Source organism: Pleurodeles waltl, chromosome 6 (genome assembly GCF_031143425.1).
Source record: "Pleurodeles waltl isolate 20211129_DDA chromosome 6, aPleWal1.hap1.20221129, whole genome shotgun sequence".
Taxonomy (NCBI): domain Eukaryota; kingdom Metazoa; phylum Chordata; class Amphibia; order Caudata; family Salamandridae; genus Pleurodeles; species Pleurodeles waltl.
Window position 1 is genome coordinate 1,539,654,349 of NC_090445.1, and position 19,012 is coordinate 1,539,673,360.

At 45.4% G+C, this 19,012-nt stretch overlaps 1 protein-coding gene across 2 annotated transcripts in view; it reads left to right on the plus strand.

Annotated features, from left to right (window-relative positions):
• The window catches only part of CA6 (carbonic anhydrase 6), a 231,446-nt gene that overhangs the window by 175,466 nt on the left and 36,968 nt on the right, over positions 1–19,012 (plus strand). The window lies entirely within an intron of this gene.

Sequence of the window (19,012 nt, forward strand, 5' to 3'; positions counted from 1 at the left end):
CTTTTATAACTTCCTGTTTTTTTTTACTTTAAAGATTGATGTTCTTTGACGATTTCTGATTTTATTGGACTTTCATGGTTATGTATTGACTCAAATAATCTAATACTACTAACTAGAGCAGCTTTTTGCAATAGAAGTTACAAGTTTGCAGCGCACCTGTTCTGGAGCGTTTATGCTTTTTACATTTCGATAGCACTGTGAAGACAGAATTGAGTATCATTCGTCCAGGATCGCACCATGCGGGCAAGTAATCATTAGAATATGTGATTTCTAAAGCCACAATGAACTTAATTACTCGGTTTCTCTCTCTGCAAAATAAGTATGCTTTTGCCACCGAGTGACCCACAACTCACGCAAGGATTTCAGGAGCATGTAAATTAACCCATTGGGCCAACCGGCAGTTACTTCACCATGCCAGGCAATTATGTAACAGATATATTTTTCATATACTTACAAATGAAATGCAATATTCATTATCCAACAAAATTAACTTGCTTTTCTGTAGTAGAAAAAGGGCTGCCAAAAGCGGAAATTATATAGGCAATGATATTTATATTGTGATCAGAGAGTAATTGGTTATAGTATTTTTCCCTGGAGCGGCTGCAGCATTCATTTAAAAAAAAAAAAGTGTTTTCCATTATTCTATTGGTATTCATACTGTTGGTATCATATTATGTACTTGGTCATGCGAAATGACCTGTTTTTTAAACAGGACGTCTTGAGTGCCATTATACCGGGTAATAGTAAAACCCTGTTTTATAAATGGCAGAAGTGGGGTGCGTGTATCAAATGTTAGAGGTGGATTTGTGGTTACAGAACAAAGGGTTAAATTGTGCAAAATTTGCTGTACAGCCATATATCAGGTTAAATAGTGATGAATCGCAGGTAATTTACCTGGTATCCCGTTAAACAATGTAGACGATCATTGGTGTTAACCCAACACACAACTAATTTTGAATTTGCACTGTTTAAGGGGACATTTGGACAAGATACTGCACATCCCAGGGCAGTTATCAGAACGTCCGAGTACACAGTGCAGAATGTGTGCGATTAACAAGCACCTCCAGTTGAATAAACCACAGGCTCTTCTATTTAAATAGGACGTTGAGACAAATAGCCATTGCTCAATGTAATAGCAGGATAAGCTTGTTTATGTGGATTTTTGAAAGCCCTACATTTGACTTTGAACTTTATGATGCTATAGGAAGAACCAACATGGGCAGGCATTTGAGCCGTCTTCCCCGACAACTCCGTGTCTCAGGCTGTTTGGACACGTATCCTGTTTCTGATGCTTATGACGTGTTCATGGGTTTTAAAGACATTCTGTCCCACTCCCTACACATAAAGTTGCATGTACCGATTTCCTGGACTGCCCGGAATTGCGCTACGTTCGTGTGATCATGTCTTCTGTGTTGATACGTCAGTGACGGCAACAACCTTTTCGTGGCCGCCAAAGAAATTTAAATTACCCGTGCACTGCACGTTGAAAAATTGATGCAGATTATGACCCAAAGAGATAGACACCACTTGAAACACAAACCCACAAAGAATATCCAAACAACAGTACACACCGGTGCACACTCAAAAATGCACATGTGGCAGGCAGTATTGGCTTAAAATGCCCCTAACAGAGCGCCTTATAGAGAGGAGTGCTCTTCTAAGCGCAAAACGCAGAAGATTCCTGTAGGACAGAAGTGCACACTTTTACTCTGCCACTGCATTTACATTTACAGAAACAAAGCTCCAAGCACCAGACCCGGCCCAGCATATATGCGCAAACTCCTAGACTTGGGCGAAACCACCAAGCATCGCATTCAGCTCGTCAAAAAAAGTGTTGGTGTGATGTTACTGTCTTTCCCACAAAACAATAACTTGAGGGCCTACTGCAATGCCTACGTCAAAAAAAAAAGCTTGAGCAGTGGATGGAAACATGAAAAAATAGTGAGAGATTGAAGAGACTGTGAGGTTTAGTAACAGCAACAATGTAGGAATTAAAAAGAAATAAAATATGTAAAAGTGCACGAAGGTTACAGTTGCATGGGACTTACCATTCTGCTTTCAAACACACAAATGCACTCAGAAGTCTAAAGTTAATGATGGACTGGGACGGCGCTGGAACTGGAAAACAGCATTGCATTCCTCATGACTGATCTCCAGTTTGTGCTGCTGACTTAAAAAAACAAACACATAAATGATGTTCTTATCTAGGACACTTTTACAGTGACGTGTTTGCCCCCTGAAGTGTCTCTCTCTATTCCTTTGTACGCTTGATACTTTATACCTGTTGGCGAGCCTTCTCCAGGCAACCATACTGATGCTGGCTCAGGCAGCTGAGTGAACAAAGAATATGTAATAATGATCGCAGTTACATAGAGGCAAGCACTCTTTTGGGGAAGCAGACAATGTCTGCCAAATCAAAACGTACCCTTCGCTACAAATTTGTGAGCGGAGCCAAAGCCTCTCTCTGTAGTACTCATGAAAGCTCCTTTATAGGTTGATCACACTATGTCTGGCGACAGCTGCGCTGTCAGTCCTGACCTACAAATGCCTCAGACGCTCTCTGCATATGTGGAATGATAACTGTGTTGCTTTTTCTTATCTGTTAGTCCTCAGCTATGGACATAGTGGTTATACGTATTTACAGACCTCATTGTTGTTACAGAAAAGGCTTTGTTGCATAGTATCCACACAAAACCACACAAAGGCACTCATTCCCATTGTAAATAATTTATTTTTTACAACACACACCTTTAAATACCCTCAAAAACACACCCCAAGCAACCCCCATAATGCACATACATGCCCACACAACTACACACACGTGCACAATAAGATATACAGGCACACACACGGGTACAAACATGCACATGCACAAATACATACACACTCACACACACACACACACACACACACACTAAAATCTTTTACATTGTCCTCAGTTAGAATTCACCTTTTCTGTGCTTGATGGATCATATTTGCTAATGATAGCAAACCCTTTTACAAAGTTAGCTGTGCCAAAAACTTTTCTGGGCATGTTACAGCTGTGTTTTAAAACATGTTGTAAAGGACAGTTCTGCCACTTCAGCTCCTGCCACCCCCCAACTTACCAGGTCACTTCAAACAGTTATTATCACAACTTCAGGTGCACTCACAATAACATAGACACGTGAAATAACAGGGCCTAGGAAGAAATGAAGGTGCTACAAACTTTGGCGACCAAAATCTGCATTTGGAATATTTACATCTTATCATACAAGAAGGAGCCCCCCTGAGCGAAGCTCAAAGAATGTACCAAACACCCAACCTAGGCCCAGATTTATACTCTGTTTGTGCTGAGTTAGCATAATTTTATTTGATGCTAATTCAGTGCAACCTTAACTCCATAGTTATATTTTGATGCTAGACTAGTCTAGCGCCAAAACATTGGAGTTAAAGTAATTTTTTGGATGTGTGAAACCACATTGCGTCAATGAGATGCAAGGTGGGTGTTCCCATCCAAAAAATGACTCCAAGGCCCTAGCACCTTATTTATCCTCCAGTGCAAAAATGGTGCACCAGAGGGAGGCGGGCCTAAATAACGGCGCTAAGCCTGCTTAGCGCCATTATTTAACTCCTGGGTTTGGGCAGGCGTTAGGGGACCTGTGGACCCATTTCCATGGTCAGATACTATGGAAAGAGCCCACAGGTGTCCTCCCCAACCCCCAGGAACAACCCCACCCACAGCAGAGGGACACCACAGGATGGGGGACCCCATCCCAGGTAAGTAGAGGTAAGTATTTTTAAAAACATTTTAAAGTGCCATTGGGGGCCCTACAATGCCCCCCCCCCCCTCACATGGCACTGGGTGCAATGGCCATTCATCGGGGACCCTTGTCCCCTGTGCTGGCCATTGGGATGGTGGGCATGACGCCTGACTTTCATAAGACAGGAGTCATGTGGTATAGATGGGATTGTGTCAAGAAATGACGCTAGGCTGGTTAGAGTCATCTTTTTTTACTCGAACCAGCCTAACGTCATTTTTTGGTGCAAAACACCATTCTTCCATACCGAAACTCCCACTCGGCCAACGTCATTTTCCAAGACATTAGCCCACCCTTTGCGCCGGATTGCGTCATTCCATAAATGTGTCACCCGGCTGGCATCCTGGAATGGTGCAAGCTGGCGCTATACTTTTTAACACAAAACTGCACCAATGCAGTTTTGCATGAAAAAGTATAAATCAGGGCCTAAGTGTGTACCACAAGGTTGGTTACAGTAGATTTTTGTCCCTCCTAGCAACGCCCTGACCTTTTGACTGAGGTGGGATTCACCAACAAACCCTTCTCAGCTCTTTTCTTTTGCCCAGCCCTTAGCCATTGTCCTAGTAGCTAAAAGAGGAACATGTGACCTTTGAACTTTAACCTTCTTTGCTAAGTGGACCCCGACTACCTTGCTAGTTAGTGCAATCAGGAGACATCTTGATACCACCGTATCTAAGCAGCCTCGAAGCTGAACCGACCTCTCCTGGAAACGTTACCCAGTAACAGCTGCTTCTACACTCATTAGCGTCCGGGTCATCTTAACACCATAGCTCGCAATTGCCTCCTCTCTTCCCCTCTACCAGCACCTGAGTAAGGGGCGCGCGCATCTTTCTTACTGTGCACGTGACAGAAACAAAAAACATCCCTTTGAATGGCCGGGGAAGATGAGTTTCTACTTTTATCTTAGTGTGGCCTTATGGGCATCCCTCACACCTATTAGTAGCCATGGTTGCTGAGCCGAGAGTGAGCCTGCCAGGGGGAACCTCGCCTGCACAAAAAACCACCTTTGATGACTTTTAGATGTGGGGTAATCAGCCCGGAGTCCTCTAGTGGTAGTCCACGTGCCTCAGCCTCTGCCCCATTGAGCGCTTTCAGCCATGGGCGGTCAGGCTCCTTGGCTGTGCATTGCCTCTCTGTCTTGCAAAGCAAGGGTGGGAAACTTTGGACTATGAGGAATCGTTGTACCACTCAGATTAGCACACTTTTCATGACTGTGTATACAAAGTGCTTAAAAGAACTGGGCTTCCAACGTCTCACCTTCTGGGTGCTGTCCTCGGGCACATCAGCTTTCGCTGCCTCCAGTGCCCCCTTGTTTGGTATGAATGGGTACTTTACTACTTTTACTCAAAGCCACAATGCCGCAGACATCTCATGAGAACATTTCTGAGCTGGAGCCTGGTCAGTGACTTAGTGAACTCCCTTCCTTACGAGCCTTTGGCTCCGGAGGCCTTACGGCCATATTGCTTCAATGTACTCGTCAGACACACTCTCATCCTGACACCTACTCAGAAAGACATTGGTGCTGTTACTGGTCTGATCTGGCTTTCACTTTGAAATAATGACGGCAACCGTGACCGCCTCTGTCCAGTACTGATCTTCTGAACCACCCTTGATGCCCTCTCTCTTTACTGCCAGCTCACCTAGTTAATTTGCCCCATAAAAGGACATCAAGAATGGACATCTGAACAAGCGGGCCTCATACAAATACGTGCAAACATATCCTGGGGAAGTTACAATTCGAACCAATATTTCCACTGTGATTCCTCGCCCATTCACAACAGACCTGCTTTACCCTTCAATAGTTTTCTCACGTTAAAACCTTTCAGCGGCTCTCCATTGTTTCATCATTTTTGCTACAAATGCTACCACATACACACTCCTTTCTACCCACTACTATGACTTCCCGATCTTCCAGGCCCACAACACAAACTCCACAGTTCAGCTGCTACACGGCCTGTACGGAGCTGTGCGCCATTTACACACATCCTCATTCTCTGCTAGCTCATTCAGCCTGGGTATCCTTTGCCCAAAGGCGTTACAGAAAGGATTGCCATTTCCCTCTCTGCCTCTGGTGCCTCTGACATCACTTTTCAGGGTGCTTTCCACCTAAAATGAGCAAGCTATGTCATTCTTCTACCCACAGAAACTTTGTTGTGGACGTCATGTTCTTCTTAAGACACGTAACATTCTAAGCAACCTAAGGGTTTGTGGGTATGTCGCTGGATGTTTACTCACGGGGCTCGACCAGCTTTCTGACAAAAGGAAATGCTTCAGTTTCCCTAAAAATTCCCCTGAATCATGGAAGCCACCACCACAGAGAGCAGTTCAAGGATGATGATGTTATTCCCTATGAATCTGTACCTCCATTCCGCTGGCAACACATCTGTTCACCACTTGTCATCCAACAGAAGTCCCAAGCCCAGACTCCCAGTAGTGCGCATATTGTCAGTATGGGACATATGGCCAGCAAAGATAACAGAGGTAGCAGACAGGATAGATGAAGACGAGGCTGCCAGTCATCAAAATTTGACAATAAATGAGGCAGGACATGACTTTCCAGACATAATTTCCTCTCAGATTCAGCTTCCAGTGAGAGGACAAATGTGACATTTCTTAGGAGGATGACAGCAAATAACAACAGACAGGTGAAGCTTGGATGTTGCAAGACGGGCATACTCTGGAGTTTGCAGAGGGTCCACCACCTATACTATCAATCACAGACAAACACAGCATTTGCAGGTACTGAATCAGATACATAGGGAAAGAGGCTATTGAGAATGTGCCATAAAACTAGAGGAGCATGGACTTCTACTTGAGGTTCTTTCTCTATTAAAAGTCAGGAGATTGGCATTCAATATTAGATTTCTGAGCACTAAACAAATTGATGAGAAACCAGAGTTTCAGGATAGTAACATTGATTTTTGTCATTCATAGGGAAAGGATATTTGTTTTCGGTAGACTTAAATGATACTTAGTTCAATAGGCCAATAAGAGAAAAACACAGAAGGCACCATTGATTCCAGGTAGGTACAAATCCCTTACTTTCAGGCTCGGGGTAGCACCTTGAGTTTTCACAGAATGTATGTCTCCAATTGCAGCTTACTTAAGAAGGCAACAAAGTATGGTATATCCATAGCTAGAGGACTGGCTCGTAAAGGCAGATAGCTTTCAGACTGCACAGAGAATGACCAATTTGGAAATGGAAGCAGTTCTGAGGCTAGGATAGTGATCAACATAAATCAGTCACATTTACAGCCAAGGAAAGATTTTGGGCCTCATTAGGAGTTTGGCGAACGGGAAAGCCCGTCTGCCAAACTCCCAACAAGGTGGCCACTGCCTTCATGGCAACCACTCATCTGGAGTTATTAAGAGTTTCATGCTAGGTCGGTGGACAGAAACTGTGATTTTCGCCCGCCGGCCTGGCGGGAAACAGGCTGCAGCATTGCCTCAGGCTCATAATCGAGCTGGAGGCAATGCTATAGCCCGCGAAGTGCACCAGCAACCTTGCAATGCTCACTGTCTGCAATGGTACTGGGCATGGGCCCCGTGTACTGCCCATGCCAAGTGCATTGGCAGTGCAGGGGCCCTCCTGTGGCTCCCTGCACCTGTTCTCCGCCAGCCTTTTCATGGCGTTGTTACCACCATGAAAAGGCTGGCGGAGAACACGGTCGGAATCCACAGGGCAGCGTTGCATGCAGCACTGCCCTGGCGGATTACGAACTCCACCACCGCCAGATTCTAGGAGGTTCCTTGGTGGTCTGACCGACAGGGTTTTAATGTGGCAGGGGGAACTCCACGAGAGTGGCAGTCCTGTCCGCCACCACGAGTGTGGCGGTCTGAAGACTGCCACTCTTGTAATGTGGCCCTTTGTGTTTCTGGAAAAAAGGATAATGATGGAGACATAGGTGGTATACCCTTTGCTGGAGAGAGGCAAAAAACTGAGGGCATAGGACAGTTTACTGATGGAAAAGACGGAAACATCAGTGAGAGTGCAAAAACCTCTGCTAGAAATAATGTCTTCTTGCATTCTGCTGATTCCACATTGTCGGCTCAGAATGAGTATCATTCAGGAGCAGTTGGACGAGGAGTGGCAACAAATGTGTGGAAGACTAAACAATATAGTCCAAGTAATTATAATTATTTTCATGAAGAAAGCATTGAGATGGTGGAAGCAGGAGGAGAACATCTTCAAAGGTCAGATATTCCATCTGCAGAAACCACAACTTTTTCTGGAAACAGATGCTTCTCTAACAGGATGGGGAGTGTATTTGGACAAAAATCGGATAAATGGTGTAGGGACAAAAGAGGAATTAAAATGGCACATTAATGTATTGGAGTTAAGGGCAGTAAGACTAGCTTTGAAAGCTTTCTTGCCCGTTGTGAAAAATCTGCATGTTATGATCAAGACAGATAATACAACAACTCTGTATTATATTCAGAAGCAATATGGAACAATATGGAAAATCAAGGCAACTTTCGAAAGGAAGTACCGAATATGTGGAAAGGGGTGATCCAAGCAATATTTTCCTCTCAGCAGAACACATACCGGGAAAGCTCAACGATATAGCAGATGAGCTGAGCAGACATTATGCAGACACCCACAAATGGGATACAACCTACAATCAGTTGAATTTGGTATTTTACTAGTGAGGCAAACCAGAGCGGGACATGTTTGCAACAGACTGATATTGCAAGTGCAAGAAGTTTCAAGCAGGTGGTTTTGCCCAGGCACTTGAGGGTTACCCTTACAGTAGACTGGACTGAGAAGTGTGTGAATGCATACACACCAATACAATTGATCTAAAGAGTATTGTGTAAGATGAGGAGAGAGATGTGGCGCCTGCATGGTTCCATTAGCCTTGGTATGCATATCAATGGGAGTTGAGGGTAGCCAAACCTGTGAAGTTCAAGCTGCGTGTCAATCTGCTCCTGAAGAGTGAGACACAGCTACTTCACCACGACCCAGAATCGCTTCACCTGACAGTACGGCTCGTCAGGACTTAGAATTTGATCACCTAAATGTTCCTGAGGAGTGTCGGCAGGTGCTAAAGGAAACAAGAGCACCTTAAACAGGGAAGACGTACAGTCTAAAATGGAAATGATTTGTAGAATGAGCACGAGCAGGAAAAGTAGATCCGCTAAAGATGGCTCCATATAAATTGTTGTTCTATCTGTTACACCTTGCGAAATAAAGACTATCATACATGTCGATAAAGGTCCACTTGGCCTCCATTTCAAGATTTTCAGGAACTTCAAATAAAGCTACGTTGTATTTAAAGAATGATTAAGAAGTTTATGAGAGTCTTGTTTAGAAAATGTCCTCCTGCGCAAAAGCTGGCTCAAGAATGGGAGCTAAACATTGTGCTGCTGACTGAGCTGATGGCATCGTTTGAGCCTATTCATAAAGCATCCATAAAGAATTTAACATGGAAGACTGGTTTTCTTTCGCCGATTACTTCAGCTTCTCCAGTCGGTGAGTTGCAAGCTTTAAGCTGCAAAGAACCATATCTCCATTCTTGAAGGAAAAAGTGACTTTAATACATAATCCACGATTCATTCCAAAAACGCTGACGTCTTTTCATTTGAAGCAATCACATTGCTGACATCTTTTTGTAAATCCAAGTACAGTTACAGAGCAGTGTTTGCGTTGGATACTAAACAATGTTTAACATTTTATTTGCAAGCTACAAAAGACTCTAGATAATCAGATCAGCGTTTGGTAGCATATGATTCAGGAAATGAAGGAAAAGCGGTCACCAAACTGACTGTTGCAAAATGGATTGTGTCATGTATTACGACTGCACGTAATTCAATGAAAAGGTAATTGTCAAAATCAATGAGTGCACATTCGATGAGCTATGGAGACAACAACTGCCTTATTCACAGGAACGTCCTCAATTGACATTTGCAAGGCAGCAATGTGGAGGACGACTCATGATTTTGCAAGGATTATTGTATTGATGTGCAGACGACAAGGAGGCAGCCATGGGTTGAGCGGCGCTCATAACTCTTTTTGTATAAGGTAAGCCTCATCTGCAAGTCAATGCTGGAGAAGAAATGAAGTTACTTACCTGTAACTCTAGTTCCCTAGCATTGGCATGTTTCACAAGCAGCCAGCCCACCTCCCCTAGTCATGAGGCTTAAGGTCATAGTAGTAAAGTAAGTACTATATAGAAAATCTGACTGTTGGAATCCTCAGGCAGGAGAACAATTGGGTGAGGTGGTTTCTGAGTGGCTGTAGTTTGGGCCATGCATAATAAAGTGGATAGTAAGAAAAAGTTTAGATGTTAGGCAATGTAAATGGATAAATAAGTACATTGCTGGGTTAACATTGAAAGAGAGGGTTCCCAGTCTGACAACGGGGATTAATTCTAGAATGTAAATCTATCAAAGATGGCAATTATTGACTTCTGGAGTTACAGATCAGTAACTTTGGGCCTGATTTAGATGTTGGCAGTAATGGTCCCGCCGTCTACTTTATGACTGAAAACCCATCCGCCGCCGAGACTGTCCGTCTCTGTATTTAGATGTTGGTGGTCCCATAGATGAAAGCCCACATTCAAACTGCCGTCTCCACCAAGAAACACTGCCTGCATTGAGGGCGGTAGAGAGAAAAGTCGGAGGGACACCAGCCACTCTTCTCGCCATGCAGGTTTGTAAGTGCTTTACTGGCAAGAAAAAAGTGGAGATCCGACCTTCACTTCTGACTTTGTGGATTAGGGGTGGAAGGGGTAAAAACGATTTAAACATTTTTTTAAAAAATTTTTTTATTTGAATGCAGGTGCTATTACATCCCATAATTCAGAATTTGATCCTATTAAATCATCACAACATACATTTTCGATCTGATATATTACTATTCATGGGAGTACCCTTGTCCCAGAAATAATTGAACCTATATATTTACAAGTGTATCTCCAGGCGCAGCCTACTAGTTTTGGTCTCTATTGTGAGAAAGTAGCCTCTTTCTAGCCTTGTTACCCCCACTTTTGGCCTGTTTGTGAGTATATGTCAGGGTGTTTTCACTGTCTCACTGGGATCCTGCTAGCCAAGGCCCAGTGCTCATAGTGAAAACCCTATGTTGTCAGTGTGTTTGTTATGTGTCACTGGGATTCTGCTAGCCAGGACCCCAGTGCTCATAAGTTTGTGGCCTATATGTGTGTTCCCTGTGTGATGCCTAACTGTCTCACTGAGGCTCTGCTAACCAGAACCTCAGTGGTTATGTTCTCTCTGCTTTCCAAATTTGTCACTAACAGGCTAGTGACCAATTTAACCAATTCACATTGGCATACTGGTACACCCATATAATTCCCTAGTATATGGTACTGAGGGCCCCAGGGTATTGGGGTTCCAGGAGATCCCTATGGGCTGCAGCATTTCTTTTGCCACCCATAGGGAGCTCTGACATTTCTTACACAGGCCTGCCAGTGCAGCCTGAGTGAAATAACGTCCACGTTATTTCACAGCCATTTACCACTGCACCTAAGTAACTTATAAGTCACCTATATGTCTAACCTTCACCTGGTGAAGGTTGGGTGCAAAGTTATTTAGTGTGTGGGCACCCTGGCACTAGCCAAGGTGCCCCCACATCGTTCAGGGCAAATTCTCCGGACTTTGTGAGTGTGGGGACACCATTACACGCGTGCACTGTACATAGGTCACTACCTATGTACAGTGTCACAATGGTAACTCCGAACATGGCCATGTAACATGTCTAAGATCATGGAATTGTCCCCCCAATGCCGTTCTGGCATTGGGGGGACAATTCCATGATCCCCTGGGTCTCTAGCACAGAACCCGGGTACTGCCAAACTGCCTTTCCGGGGTGTCCACTGCAGCTGCTGCTGCTGCCAACCCCTCAGACAGGTTTCTGCCCTCCTGGGGTCCAGGCAGCCCTGGCCCAGGAAGGCAGAACAAAGGATTTCCTCTGAGAGAGGGTGTAACACCCTCTCCCTTTGGAAATAGGTGTGAAGGCTGAGGAGGAGTAGCCTCACCCAGCCTCTGGAAATGCTTTGATGGGCACAGATGGTGCCCATCTCTGCATAAGCCAGTCTACACCAGTTCAGGGATCCCCCAGCCCTGCTCTGATGGGAAACTGGACAAAGGAAAGGGGAGTGACCACTCCCCTGACCTGCACCTCCCAGGGGAGGTGCCCAGAGATCCTCCAGTGTGTCCCAGACCTCTGCCATCTTGGAAACAGAGGTGTTTGTGGCACACTGGACTGCTCTGAGTGGCCAGTGCCAGCAGGTGACGTCAGAGGCTCCTTCTGATAGGCTCTTACCTCTCTTGGTAGCCAATCCTCCTTCCTAGGTAGCCAAACCTCCTTTTCTGGCTATTTAGGGTCTCACCAGATAAAGAATGCAAGAGCTCATCAGAGTTCCTCTGCATCTCCCTCTTCACCTTCTGCCAAAGGATCGACCGCCGACTGCTCTAGACGCCTGCAAAACCGCAACAAAGTAGCAAGACGACTACTAGCAACCTTGTATCGCTTCATCCTGCCAGCTTTCTCGACTGTTTCCAGGTGGTGCATGCTCTGGGGGTAGCCTGCCTCCTCTCTGCACCAGGAGCCCTGAAGAAATCTCCCGTGGGTCGACGGAATCTTCCCCCTGCAACCGCAGGCAACAAAAGACTGCATCACCGGTCCTCTGGGTCCCCTCTCAGCACGATGAGCGTGGTCCCTGGAACTCAGCAACTCTGTCCAAGTGACTCCCACAGTCCAGTGACTCTTCAGTCCAAGTTTGGTGGAGGTAAGTCCTTGCCTCCCCACGCTAGACTGCATTGCTGGGTACTGCGTGATTTGCAGCTGCTCCGGCTCCTGTGCACTCTTCCAGGATTTCCTTCATGCACAGCCAAGCCTGGGTCCCCGACACTCTAACCTGCAGTGCACAACCTTCTGAGTTGTCCTCCGGCGTCGTGGGACTCCCTTTTGTGACTTCGGGTGGACTCCGGTTCACTTTTCTTCTAAGTGCCTGTTCAGGTACTTCTGCGGGTGCTGCCTGCTTCTGTGAGGGCTCCCTGACTTGCTGGGTGCCCCCTATGTCTCCTCATCCAAGTGGCGACATCCTGATCCCTCCTGGGCCACAGCAGCATCCAAAAACCGTAACCACAACCGTTGCAGCTAGCAAGGCTTGTTTGTGGTCTTTCTGCGTGGGAACACCTCTGCAAGCTTCTTCACGATGTGGGACATCCATCCTTCAAAGGGGAAGTTCCTAGTCCACTTCGTTCTTGCAGAACACCAAGCTTCTTCCAACAGGTGGCAGCTTCCTTGCACCCTCAGATGGCATTTCCTGGGCTCCTGCCCACTCTCGACACTGTCACGACTCTTGGACTTGGTCCCCTTGTCTTACAGGTACTCAGGTCTGGAAATCCACTGTTGTTGCATTGCTGGTGTTTGTTCTTCCTGCAGAATCCCCCTATCACGACTTCTGTGCTCTCTGGGGGTAGTAGGTGCACTTTACACCTACCTTTCAGGGTCATGGGGTGTGCTATTTTTCTAACCCTCACTGTTTTCTTACAGTCCCAGCGACCCTCTACAAGCTCACATAGGTTTGGGGTCCATTCGTGGTTCGCATTTCACTTTTGGAGTATATGGTTTGTGTTGCCCCTATACCTATGTGCTCCTATTGCAATCTACTGTAACTTTACATTGCTTGCATTACTTCCTTTTGCTATTACTTGCATACTTTTGGTTTGTGTACATATATCTTGTATATAAAACTTATCCTCATACTGAGGGTACTCACTGAGATACTTTTGGCATTTTGTCATAAAAATAAAGTACCTTTATTTTTAGTATATCTGTGTATTGTGTTTTCCTATGATATTGTGCATATGACACCAGTGGTATAGTAGGCGCTTTACATGTCTCCTAGTTCAGCCTAAGCTGCTTTGCCATAGCTACCTTCTATCAGCCTAAACTGCTAGAAACACCTCTTCTACACTAATAAGGGATAACTGGACCTGGCACAAGGTGTAAGTACCTCTGGTACCCACTACAAGCCACGCCAGCCTCCTACATCTATCTCCCGCCCTAGCCCAGTCGTTTTACACATTGTTCATCTTCCCCCATACACCCTGGTATCTCCATAATGCTCCGATTCGCTGGGCATACAGCTTTTCTTTCGCACGTATGGCCTCCATCCTTGCCTCCCAAGGTGTTGGTGATTTCCACACCTGAAGAATCAGTGAACTCACCTTTTTTCCCCATTCCACCACTGTTTTCACCTGGACATGACTGGACAACACCTGCCATCACTGCTGCCACTGATCCACGGAGAAGACACAATCCCCCCTCCCCCTCCACCATCGCCGGACTCGAAGGTAGGGACACTGCATTGCCAGGGTACATTGGGTGGGTACTGCACAGGAGGTCGGGACCACTTTCAATTTATATACATGTCACAGTAATGCTTTTTAATCACTGTGACATGCATATATCGGGGAGACATTTGTTTTACACATGGCTGGGAACACACTGACACAACTCGCATATGGCACACATACACACCTGTTATTGTGGTGTCATCATTCATTGCAAAATGAATGCTGGCACCAAAGTCATGGTACACTCACACTGGACGACGGTGTCCATGTGTAAGCATTGCAAGGGGACCTTTGCTATCTGTTGTATATGTTGAGTCAGTAAATGTGTGTGTGTGTGTGGGGTTTGGGTTGGCTGGTTGGAGGAAGCTGGAGTGTGTGATGTGGTTGTGTCTGTATGTGTGTCACTTGCATGTAAGACCGATGTGGCTATGTGTGTTGTATTGCCATGTGACACATTCAGGTGAATGTTGCTGTTGTGTGGCAGATGTGATGTTGTGCTTGTGTGTGAGTTTGTGTAGCTGAGTGTGTAGTTGTTGTGGTTGTGTTGTGTGTGGGTGCAGTTTCTATGGTGTGTGTTCATGTTGTGTCATGGATGTATGTCAATGTGTGTTTTCAACATGAACGGGTTGTGTTGTGTTGAAATTTTAATGGATGTTGGTGTGTATGTCGTGTGTTGTGTAGTGTGTAGTGCAGGCGAACATATAGGTATGTGTCACTTACCTCTATTCCATAGCCTCTGCCATTGTACGAAGTCCATTGGGTCCTGCCGCCAATTCCCTCTGTCAGCAATCTACCACCAGTCCTCAGCTTGTTGAGCTGTAACATCTAAATATGGCCGGCGGAACACCGTTGACTTAGCGGTCTTCTCGGGTCCACCGGCGATGTGGCTTGGTGGTAACACCACCAAGATCTAAATCAGGCCCTTTATTCCTTCCCTACTGAGACTAATCCAGCCAGGTAGCCAGGAGTGGTGACTTTGCCTAGTGAGAGTACTATTAGCTACACCCCCCTCAAACTCCCCTACCCGGTCCATGAACTGCTTTGAAGGGGCCCATGGTGTCTAGGAAAGAGGTGCAATCTCCTCTATAAAAGCCGCCCACTTGCTTCATAGTACTGACTTCTCCACTGTGCACTTTCTGAATATGGAGCTCCGAGTGCACACTGGTTTGTACTTCCTCATTGACCCCTATTTCCTTATTAAAAGCATAGAGGACCAAGGCAAGTGCTGTCTATGCTCACCAAATTTGAGGTAGCTGACTGCAGAAGTTCTTCTCCAGGGATAGATTGCACTATGCGTGGTGCTGAACTGACATACACTTACAGGACACAATAGCTATTGCTGATGCAAAGATTACATTGGCCTATTATTTCCCATGGTTGAGGTAGCCCCTGCCATTATTACAAACAGGTTACAAATAGACATTGCTATTCTTTCTACTGTGCGCTGACCAAGATATTTTTTTCAGACTAGGCTTTCATTTTTATTTGACTTTTGTAATATTGAGGCCCAGAATACAGGTGAGTAGAAGTGCATTCAAAATCTGGCTCTCCTTACCTGTCACCGTGCAAGTTTGACTAGCGCCACCATAGGTTTCCCCAACCAGGTCTCGTCCCTTAGTGACAACTGAGAGATTTAGGGCCAGATGTAAGACATTTTGTTTTGCCGCTCGCAATCTCAAATTGCAAGTCACAAAACAAAATGTACAACAATGTTAAGTACACATGACCTACCTCATTAATATTCATGAAGTAGGTTGCAATTTGCGACCACAGTGGGAATGGCCACACTCACAGGGATGTTGGCTTGCCAGGGACAGAAGACCACCCTGGCTATGTCTGTTTTTTAAATAAAGCAATTTTTTTTAATGCCGCTCATTTTCCTTAAAGGAACACGGGATGCATTTCAAAAAGCATTTCAAAAAGAAAAATGAAAAGTTGTCTTAAATTTTTTTCACTACCATTCACAAAGGGGAAGTAGTCCTTTGGGGAATCCTTCCCCTTTGTGAATGGGTTGATACCAAAATTGAAATTGGTGTTAACTGTGATTGGTTTGCAACTGCATTCACAGTTGCAAAAAAAATCATACATACCATTCAGATTTGGGATTTGGAAGGGACGCCCCGAACACACCCCTTCCAAATACCGAATCGCATAACCCAAATTGCGCTTCGTTAACAAGTTACCAAATTGCAATTTTGGCTTTGTACATCCCCAAAAACATTTTTCTAATTGTAAACGGGCCTATTCTGCGAATTGGCCTATTTGCGACTAGAAAAATGCTTTGTACATGTGGTCCTTTGTGGCATTTTTCGTCACTGGGAGGGATCATTAGAGTTTGCGTAGCAAGTCTCTTTAGCCTCCCGCCACCACGGGCAAGGGCATAGTTTCGGGGTGTTACACCCCCTAAGAGATGTATTTTCGGACAAATTGTTGGGTACAGATGCTTTCCGTCGGGTATGATGAGATATCTGTTGGATTTCATTAGGAGTTTTTGAATACATACAGACAAAAACGCACACACGCTCTTCATCTCGGTATTGAAAAAATATTGGTTATTTTATAGAATATTATGTTTCTCCCCTAGCAGTCCCACCAAACTCTCTACTTCTCTCTTTCCACTGCCCCGCAGGCCCCTCTCATGCACCCTACTTATCCTATCATATATTGAAACAATATATGTCAGCCTGATTGTCGGGAAATCTGAAGCTCACTCCCCATCAGTCTTACTGACCAAGCTACTCCCCTGACCGCGGGCATGCTTATGCATCGTGGCAACCTCACTTAAGGCTACACTTGCCATTTTAACCCTACAGATGATTCACCCACAATTCACAACTACTACTACCGGGACCAACCGACCGTTTTTATGAGACTCCTTTTTGCAGATACACAGTTGCAATGTCTTAGAAACCTCGAGTAAGCCCAGGCCTGCCAGCCTGAGGGGGGAAAACCTGTGCAAACTCTCTATAATGAAAATAAGAAAATACAAGTAGTGACTATTCTTGTGTAAACATTGCACAATGGAAATACGAATAATAAAGCACAAAAAATAAGAGCATCATGAAATCAGATAGATTTTGTTTTGTACATATTATATAAAAGCATTCTTTAAAAATACTGAAACGTTTATGATATGAAATTGTATTGCCTTTTTCTGCCCCTTTTCTCATAGTGAATGACCCACTCTTTATTCATTTTCCTGCTCTCAATTCAAATGGGAAATTCACTAACCTGGCCCTACCTTCTAGGTTACCTCTCTGATATTCATTAATCTGGACGCATCTCCATTGGGTTTCTCTTGCATTTACTAGACAAAAGCAATCCTTGTTTCACTAATCTGGCCTCTTCTCTTACTCTTGTACTCACTAACTTTCTCTCATCTCCCAATCACTATTCTGGTTTTATCTCCGAAGGGCCTAGCTAGTATTCAAAAACCTAGTCTTATCTCTAAGGAGCCTCTCTCATAATCACTTACCTAGCCACATATTCCAAGGCTTCCTCATACTAAAAGTCTAATCACTGAGAGCCCCCTCTTAAATTCACTAACCTGCTCTCATCTCAGAGCGGTCTTTCTTGTAATCCCTAACCTGGTGTCATCTCCAAGAGGCCTAATTCATATTCACTGATCCAATCTCAACTCCAAGTGCCTTTTTCTTGTATTCACTAACCTGGCCTCATCTTACAGAGGCATTTTCTATCATTTATTATCCAGGGGCTACTCCAGGATTCACTATCCTGGCCTCATCTCTCAGGAATTTAGGGCCTCATTACAAGGGTGGTGGTCTGAGGACCGCCACAATTGCTTTGACAGTCGTACCGCTGCACCCCAGGGAGTCCAACCGCCCACTTACAACCTTGGCGGGCGGACCCACCAAGAAACCGCAATCCCCACTGGGAACTTGGTTCCCAATGGCATGACAGCGGTCGGAGTTGTACTCAGCCAGGGCGGCGTGGAACTCAGCGCCATCTGGCTGATTACAACTCCCCTTACCGCTAGCCTTTCCATGATGGTCTGACCGGCATGGAAAGGCTGGCAGTAAGGGTGTGCCAGGGGCCACAGTGGGACCCTTGCACTGCCCATGCTCATAGCATGGGCAGTGCAGGGGCCCTCCTGTGCAGCACCGTCAGAATGCACACTGTGTGCTTTGCAGACAGTGCGCATCCCGTGCGCATCCCGAGGGTGCTACTTTGCCCCCTCTGTGCTACGGTATAGGACTTGTCTCCCTCAAGGGAGGTGTGTCCTGTATCGGAGCACTGCTCCTGCCGGACTGACTGGTGGGAACACTCTAGTATAATGTTCCCACCGACGGTCAGTGGCGTCCTCCCCGTGGCATTGACAGTCCCGTGGTGGGACCGCTAATGTAGTAATGGGGCTTTAGTCTTTTCTCCCAGGTCCCCTCTTCCATTCACTACCATGTTCTCATCTCCGAGGTGTCTCAATTGTATTCATTCACCTTGTCTCATCACTGAGGGGTCTCTCTTGTATTCACTAACCTGGCATCACCCCCCAAGTGCGATTGCTAGGATTCACAAAAATGGTCTCATCTTCCAGGGGCCTCCCATGTGTTTAATAACCTGGTCCCAAGTCCCTCTCTAGGATTCAGTAACCTGGCCTCATCTTCCAGATGCATTCCTTGTGTTTATTAACCTGATCTCATGTCCCACTCCAAGATTAGGTAACCTGATCATATCTCCCGGGGCCATCTATAGGATTCATTAACCTTGTCTCATCTTCCAGGTGCCTTCCTTGTGTTTATTAACCTGATCTCATGTCCCACTCCAAGATTAGGTAACCTGATCATATCTCCCGGGGGCATCTATAGAATTCATTAACCTGGCCTTAGCCTCCTTGGGACCTCCATGAAATATTCACTAACCTGTGTTATGTC